This window comes from Sturnira hondurensis, unplaced genomic scaffold (assembly GCF_014824575.4).
Source record: "Sturnira hondurensis isolate 20B ecotype Veracruz unplaced genomic scaffold, ASM1482457v3 Scaffold0013381, whole genome shotgun sequence".
Lineage (NCBI taxonomy): Eukaryota > Metazoa > Chordata > Mammalia > Chiroptera > Phyllostomidae > Sturnira > Sturnira hondurensis.
The window spans coordinates 2824014-2829574 of NW_028086012.1; positions in this window are offsets into that span (position 1 = coordinate 2824014).

Here is a 5561-nt window from a genome sequence, read left to right on the forward strand (position 1 = left end):
CCGACCAGCAGCGGGCGGGGCGCGGCGGACGCCCGGAGGGACGGAGCCCGGAGAGGGAGCGGCCGCGGAGTGGGAGCGGCGCTGCCTGCTGCCCCTCCCCGCCGCCCGGGCCTGGGCGCTGCGAGGCTGGAGGAGGGCGAGGTTGGGGCCGGCTGCCGGCGGCCCAGAGTCTCCGGAGTCGCGCGGACTGCCGGGGACCGAGAAGGCAGGGTCGCGGGGCGGGTCGGGGTGGGGGGCGGTACTGAGGTTCTGTCCCGGCGGGGCCGCTAAAGGGTGTTCGATTCTCTAAAGGGAGTCACTGATGGTGGTTGGAGGGTTTGGGAAAAGGAGGGCGGTACTCAGGGAAGAGAAATGCTGGGGCTGGACCCCAGAACACATGGTGTTCTGTGTTTGGTCTGGAAAGAGATGAGAGATTCTGGAATTTTTTACCTGGAATAAGGGAATTCTGAGAATTCTTTCTAGGACCGGACAGTATTGAAAGTTTTGCTCTACAGGTTGAAAATTCAGAAGCGCCTGAGGCCACTTTACTCCCTTCCCTTCCCTCATCTCATCTTCCCCCAGCTTCCTACTATCGTCAGTGTGGAGTGGGGCCTAAGCCTCGGGAGCAAAGGGGATGAGAACAGTGCCTCAGTTTACCCCACTGCCAGGCTGTGGGGCCCCAAGGTACCCCGGCCTGGGTCTGGATTTCCCACTGAAGTGCTCAAAACTGATTGGGGCTGATCTGGGGCTTTATAAACGCACAGTTTATAAAGTGCTTTCAGATCCTCTGCAGATGAGAAGTGACTGAGGAATGTGGTAGGGAACTATGAAAAGGTTGTGCTCATTCCCTCCAGGCCTCTGGCTTTTTATTATAGCTGACCAAGCTCTTTTATATCTTTTCATCCCACAACAGGCCCAGACCGGGTAGCTCAGGTGGTTAAAGCTCTGTCCCAATTTGCCAAGGTTGCACTGAAGACATAAATTAGTGGACCGACAAAATCTCAATCTCTCACCCTACCCTCAGATCAATCAATAAGTATTTTCAAAAAATAATTTCATGCCCTGGTTGGTATAACTCAGTGGACTGAGTGCCAGCCTGCAGGCCAAAGAGGCACTGGTTCAATTCCCAGTCCAGGGCACATGCCTGGGTTTGAGGCCAGGACCCCAGTGGGGGCAGTGTGTGTGAAAGGCAACCACACATTGATGGCTCTCTCCCTCTTTCTCTCCCTTCCTCTCTCTCTAAAAATAAAATAAATAAAATCTTTTTTAAAAAATAAAATAATTCTGCCCTGGCTGGTGTGGCTCAGTGAATTGAGCGCAGGCCTGAGAACCAGACGATCGCGGTTCGATTCCCAGTCAGAGCACATGCCTGGGCTGCAGGCCAGTTCCCAGCAGGGGACCCACAGGAGGCAACCATACATTGATATTTCTCTCCCTCTCTCCTTCCTTTCCCCTCTAAAGATGAATGAATAAAATCTTTAATAAATAAATAAATAAATAAAATAATTCCACAATAAGCTAGGAGGGAAGCAGAACAGGGAGCATTATCCCCAGATGACAAGAGGGAAACTGAAGCCAGCAGGAGACAATGATTGGGGGCACAGAAGTGGTCAGGAGTGGAGGAGCCAAGGCCAGCAATCTCCAACTGGTCTAGGTCTGGTCCTAGGGTCTAGAAATTGCCCTACGGGCCAATTGCTGGTTCAGAAGTCTTGGAATCCCCTTCTGGGTCCCCATGACCCAGAAGAGCATCATGAACACCCCACCAGGTAGAGTTTGTCTTAGTCACCCAACCTGACCCTGGCCAGGTAGCTTTCTCCTGGTCCTGGTGCCCATGTCTGCCGTGGCACAATGTAGACAGCACTCACTATAATATTGTAAGATGAGGAGAGTGTAGAGTGTAACCTCCTTAACCTGCCTTAGCTCCTAAGTGTCCCCAGAGGTTCAGCCCTGACAAACCTGGGCCATCACGGACACTCTTCCTGCCTGGAGGGTCTGGGGCAAATCACTGTCTTTGCTGGGCCTGTTTTCCGTCTCGTAACCATTCGTCCTGGGCCAGCCCACAAGCTCAGAGCACCCTTTCTGGCTCAAGCATTGTCACACACAGGAATCACACTGGACCCTGTCCTCATGCCCTCTGCCCAGCCCAGCACTAGCTCTAAGGACCCTGCCTCTCTCTCAGCTGGTGAACATCAGAGGACAAGTGTTACAGGCAGGGCTGAGACTGGGAAAGAGAACGGCACGCAGGGGCTCGGCCCGTTGGACGGTCTGGTTGCACTGGGTAGGGAAGAGAGAGGAAGTTTCTTGGGAGGGCTGATCAGGAGAGGAATATTGGTTAGTCTTGTCCCCCATCCACCCTTTCTGCACCCTCTTCTTCCCAGCAGTCAAGACACCTACGTGGTTTGCAGAGCCCAGTACAAAATAAAAATGCAAGGCCTTTGTTCAAAAATTATTAAAACTTTCAAGAGGGCAATAGCAGAGCATTCAGCCGAACGTGGACCATTCCAAATACTGGTCCATGTGTGGCGACATCCATGAAGTTGGCCCTTCCAGTGGCTCTCATAATTTTTCACTGAAGGCTCCCCTCAAACCAGAATGCCCAGGAGTTAACCCATACATTAGGTACCCTGGTTTGAAGGTGAGGCAAGGACAGTAGGGAGTGGAGAGCAGTCAGCATTACATTCCCTTCACCGTTCCTAACTACAGCACCCAGACGTTCTCACCTCCATCGCCAACCTGGACCAACTCCAGGCCGGCATCTCCCAGCTTTGCCTTTGGTCCTCTGACCTAATGGGCAGACATGCTTCTAAGACACCAGAGAGGGCCCGCCTGGGGAGAGCTGGCCTACAACCTTCCTCTCTGGATTCGTGAATGCTCAGCTCAGCTACATGTCTTTGTTGGCTGACAGAACTAACCCTCAGCATCCCCATGAGCAGGGCCCAAAGTCCATTCTGGAGCCAGGCTTTCACCTGACCAGAAAGGAAGTACCAGCTTGTCCCCACGGTGGAACCGGCAACAATCAACTCGGGGGTGGCAGCCCCCTCGCCCTGCTCTCTAGCTTTGCCCTCTCTGTTTTTGGAAAATCCAGGACCACCCAGCTACTGCCCTCACAGCCATGCAACCTTCCTTCAGCCTCCACCTTGGGAGACCTGCCTCCCACAGGCTCTGGCTTTGTCCCTTTCAGGGGCCTGGCCTCCTCCCTACAGACTCCAGCCTGGGCAGCCAGGCCAAGGCATGGCTGAACCTCCCTCATTTTATAGGGACACCAGGGAGGAAAAGAGCCTGCAAATCACACAGCCAGGTGTGGGAGCACCTGTGGCTTCCCCTCAGTGCTCAGACCAATGAGAGGGGCTGGAATCACAGTGGAGGGCGGGGCAGCTCTGCAAAATCGAAGATGTTGAGAGAGTAATAGTGTTCCTATTCCACGGACAAGAAAGCAGAAGGAGAGGAGGAGGGACCGGCCAGCAGTCACACAGCCACCTCGGGGCAGAGGTGGAATTTAAAGCCGATTTGTGTTTGTGTGTGTGTGTCCGTATGTATGCGTGTGTCTCCTGACTGAGCACCTGCCTTGTACCAGGCACTCCCCCCACCCAGTGCAAGTTGTTCTCAAGAGTTGGTGGTTAAGACCCTAGAAAAGGGGAGAGTATTTATCACGGGGCCACACCTGGGGCTTCGGAAACCTTCCAAAATGTTCTCTATTCACTTGGAACGCACCTTCACGTGTTTATCTAGGGAAAGGGTCCACAGCTTTAACCAGCTTCTCCAAGGGGTTCTGTTTCAGAATGAAATCCGAGAATGTATCCTTTGATCCTTTTTCACAAGGAGAGGAGATAGAAAGGGGCTCCTGGCCTCAGATACACCTCTCCCAAGGGTGTAGCCCAAGGGTGACGGGAGAGCCCTGCAGGTCCCATCTCTCCAGTGGCCATCCCTCCGTCCCCCGCCCCCTACTGCGTGGCTCCTGGCATCGTGGCAGCATGTTCATATCAAACAGCCTGCCTGCTGAGGTCTTCTTTGATCCTCCCAGCCTCTCTTGGAATCAGCTGCCAGTCTGATTCCACCCACTTTCCCTGCTGGGTTGAGAGGTGGAATAACCCCAAGGTGTTAGTGGTGTGTGGCGGGAATGAGTGGAGTGTTGTGGATTCCCAGCTCTGAGTTAGTGCCCGCTCCTGGGAGGCAGAGGGAGGGAAGGTCTGAGAGGGCGGTGGGGGGCGGGGGGGACAAGGGAGAAGGAAAAGTAGCTGTTGCCCCTGCTGCCCAGACCCCAGTACAGCATGAATCCTCCCCCTCCCCTCCCCTCCCCTCCCCCTCCCCTCCCCCACCAGCTCTGTGCTCCAGGCTGCCAAACCAACCAGATTCTGTGATCAGACCATCTCTCTCCTAGTGTAGACCAGTGGTTTTCAAACTTTTTCTTTTTGCGTTGGGCATTTTATCTTTCCCCTTCAACAAAAGCTACCCAAATTTTATCTCCTGGATAAAATGGAGAAAAGCACTGTTTTCTAGGTACGAACTCATTCTACAGCTCAGAACTTAGAACCCTGACTCACCACAAAGTAAACCAGCGGGAACAACGATGGCATTTTGATGGACTGAAAATTTGAAACCCCGAGTTACAGGTGATGGTGATGGTTTGAACTGAGAGCCGTCGCTCCATTCATTTCCGCGGCAGTCTGTTTCAACCGGTAATTAGAAAAGACAGAGCTTCATCGACAAGCAGGGGCGAACGGCGAGTTGTAACAACTTAGTGGAAATGTGAGGAGAAGCTTTAGTCTGAAGTCTGCGCAGAAATGAGTTATCCAGCCAGCCCAGCTTAATGGCCTGTCAAAAGTTAGCCTAAGCTAGTTCTCACCTCAGTCCTGCCACTCTCAGGGTGTCCTTGGGCAGGACAGTTGCCCACCCCAGATACCAGTTTTCATGGTGGAACATGGATCAGTTCACCCAGGAAAAGGATGTGTGTGGAGGTATCTGAGTGTGCGATGGGGCGGTGTTGGGGGCGGGGTACAATGCACACACGCAGAGACTCCATTACTCATCCTCACCATCCACCCCCACCCGAGCTCTGGCCTGAAGAAGGGGCCACAAAACCACCGAACTGCCCAAGTTCTCAGGCAGAGGTGGGTTTCCATGGAGACATGCTTTGTTTCCCAGCGGTCTGGCTGCATCTGACAAGGACAGAAAAAGCCGAAAAGCCGAGCCAGATGGACACTGACCTTGGCAGAGACAACAGGGATTTCCTGACCCCAAGAACCACAGGGCTCACTGCTCTCTAAGGCGAGGGGTTCAGTGCTCCGTTCTCACCCCCAGAATAGGGGGATGACCAGTCTGGCCTGCAAGCTGATAAGGTTTCATGTAGGGGGTTGCTGGGTGGAGCCCCCAAGGTGTTTGCAGACACCCACCCCACCATCCTGGGCAACAGGACTGGCCCTGTGCCCAAGGCAGGACTGGGAGGGAAACACCCACACTCAGGGCCTTTGGGAAGCTGGGGGAGGGGTGAAGACGTGTGGGCAGAGCTCCCTGCCCGCGACCAGAGGGAAGTGGCAGGATGCAGATTCTCAGAAACAGCCTGCCCACCATCCCGCACAAACCCA